This window comes from Trichogramma pretiosum, unplaced genomic scaffold, assembly GCF_000599845.2.
Source record: "Trichogramma pretiosum strain Unisexual culture from Peru unplaced genomic scaffold, Tpre_2.0 scaffold11, whole genome shotgun sequence".
Classification (NCBI taxonomy): Eukaryota; Metazoa; Arthropoda; class Insecta; order Hymenoptera; family Trichogrammatidae; genus Trichogramma; species Trichogramma pretiosum.
Window position 1 is genome coordinate 1006271 of NW_019641702.1, and position 2993 is coordinate 1009263.

Sequence of the window (2993 nt, forward strand, 5' to 3'; positions counted from 1 at the left end):
AAAGCAAACCTGCATAAAAGGCGGACATTTTAACTGCATTTCCTCGGCGAAGATATTTCTCGCACGGTGATACGTATAGTATAGTAGCGTCGCATTTCTATACTCGCACGCGCCGCTCCTCTCGTTTCCAATATTATTATCGTAATTTATCCGTTGACGCGGCGGGCCCCGAGAGCTCGTGTGTGTGTGCAGTGTACACCGGTGCTGCGAGCGCTACTGCAGCAGCAGCTTTTACCCCGCTTTTCACTATAAATCACTGGGGCGGGCTCGCGAGCACCAGACATTTTTTCCCTATTCTCTGTACGCGCCGGCTATGTCTGTAGATACGTACGTGCAGCATATCCAAAAGTGTTCGCTTTATACGCACCTCGAGTTTAGCTATATATATACACGAAGACACACGTACAATGGACCAAGGCTGCGCGCAAAACGAAAAAAGAAAGGAAAGATGCCATTTCCGTTTAAACTGCCCTCAGCAGATAGAGTCTGTACATGCCGCAGGTGTATAGCAGAGAAACTCCCAATGTTGGTATCTGTGAGCTCTCTCTCTCTCTCTCCTTTTCTCTCTCATTCCATGAGTCTTGTGACACAAGAAGACGTGAAATGGAGAAAAGAGACGAGTCCATTAAAAATACATACACACTGTGTGTGTGCCAGTTGTTCACCTTCTTCTTTTCTTTTATTTTCTCTTCGTTTTCTTTTGGCATCGACCGTACGCCAGTTTATTCGAATTTAAACGAAAATTATTGCACTGCATACCCTCTGCCGCTGCTGCTATTATTTTGGTGCGTTGTCGTCGAAACTCTAACAAATAACAACGGAAGAATATTAGAGCTGGAAAGCTCATGGGTAATTGGACTTGGGCAAATTTTCCTCGTGTCCATAAATGTATAACTTATATATTCGTAACTTCCTTTTTTTACCCTTTCGAGAAAGACGACGTTGTAAATCACGACGTCGACTCTTGGGTGAGGCGAGTAATGTATTACTTACACGCGCGACAGAAATTTGATACTTTCAAGGGGGGAGAGATATCCGTCAGTCTCGAGTGCGGTGCGATCGTTAATGATCGGTCAATTTCACCGGTAATTACTCGCCATGCTCATTTGCCCGCACTGTGACTTTTACGATCCTCGATGCACTCGAGTTCCGCACGGCCTCGCAATTGCAAGACTCGCGCGAATATTGCATTATCAGCTCCGAAATTCTCGGGAGCGAGAGGAAAGGCACTCGAAAACTTTTGCGCCCGGTAGCAGCGGCAGCAGCAGCGGTGGTAGCAGCAGCAGCTACACTGCAACCTTGTAAAAGTTGCTTGGGTGCGCATCAAAGAAAAACCGCAAAGCGCGCACGCGTCTATATATTTACCGAGAGTGCGAGCGAGCGAGAGCGAGAGATAGAGAAATTATAACACGAAAGAGCGGGGCGAATTTCTCGCGAAAAATCCACCGCGAGAACCGCAGCTCTCGACGCGCGACCGAGCTACAATACCTCAAAGCGAGATGCTCGAGCGAATCCTGGCGATACTCTTCGCTCTCTTCCTCCTTCTCCGTCGCACTCGCGCGCGCGCACGCTAGCAAGCGATGCATTGGCTCGTGTCATGAAGCATTCAGGTCGTCGGCTTTAAAAGACGGATAAGACACGCTTGTCCGGGGGATCTTTCTGGCTCTCTCTCTTTCTCTTTTGCTCACTTTTGCTTCTATGTGTGCGCAGTTTATACAATATATATACGTATATATATAGTGCAGGTGAGCACAAGCGCGAATCGTTGAAGCGAACTAAGTAAGGGGATATCCAAGCCGAGTTAAGCGACTTTGAAGGGTTGACGGTCACCCAAAGTACTCACTGCGAGAGAGGTTCAACTACGGGGGAGAGAGTGAGTGAGCCGGGCTTGAAATGATGCTATAAAGTTGAAGTACCATGTCAGTTTACAATGTAGATAACAACGCGACGTCAGGAGCTGCAGTCGTATAGTGAAATAAAAACCCTAGTCAGCCCGGCCAACGACCGTAAATGTGTATTTTTCTCTCCCTCTCTTATTTAAATGGATTTTGACCTTCTTTTTAATCTATAAAAATATGTTTGTCCGGTGCAGCCGTATTTATAACTGGCCGACAATTTCGCGGACAAGCGACTATCCGAGTGCAGTGGTAGAGCAAGTGGATCATTGAACGGCTACCTCAAACGAAATATTTCACGCTTGTCTGGGAAACTATTTTCCTCGTGCCGCACGCGCGCGCGCGCATCGTGTACCTCGCTCAAAGGAAGAATTCAAAAAGGTTTAACGCGTTGATTTTTCATAAATGTATATTTTGTTCTAAAAGTAATTATTTCCTGCTCTCTTTCCCTCTCTCTCTTTCTCTCTCTCTCTCTCTCTCTCTCTCTCTCTCTCTCTCTCTCTCTCTCTGTCTCATGCTGCCAAATTATAAAGCAAATAAAGGACGTAACTGCGGAATTTTCGCAGCAGAACAATTTCTCATTTAATTAAACGTTTTTAATTCTCGGCATTATTCTGGCGCGTCACACCGCGAACACACACATACGTATGTTTCCGAGCGAATTCCATGTCCGAAATCTTTACATACTGCGGACTGGGTGGGCACATCCTTCGCTAGTTTTAAAGTCCGCAGCTCCTGCGAAATGCGCTTTGCGCCCGAGAAAGAGATCGATGCGTTCGATAACCCCCTTTTATGCGTTCCTTCTTGCTTTTCCCTTGGATTCGCAAAAGTACATACAGCTCCTCGCGGAGCGGATGCTTTTAAACGACGTGGAGCTGTCAGACCGTTTAATTAAGGAATCTTTATGTAAGAACCTATCTCTTTCGCTCTCTCGTCTTCGTGTTGGCTAGTTTGTAGCTGATTTCGAGAGATTAATGAAGCAGTAGCTCGCGTATCTTTAAAAATAAAAGAGATACGTACAACCTCGATTGTTCTCGTTATTCTGCTTTATTAGCTTCCGTAGCTCACTCTTTCGACGCATACATTCGCATAATATAC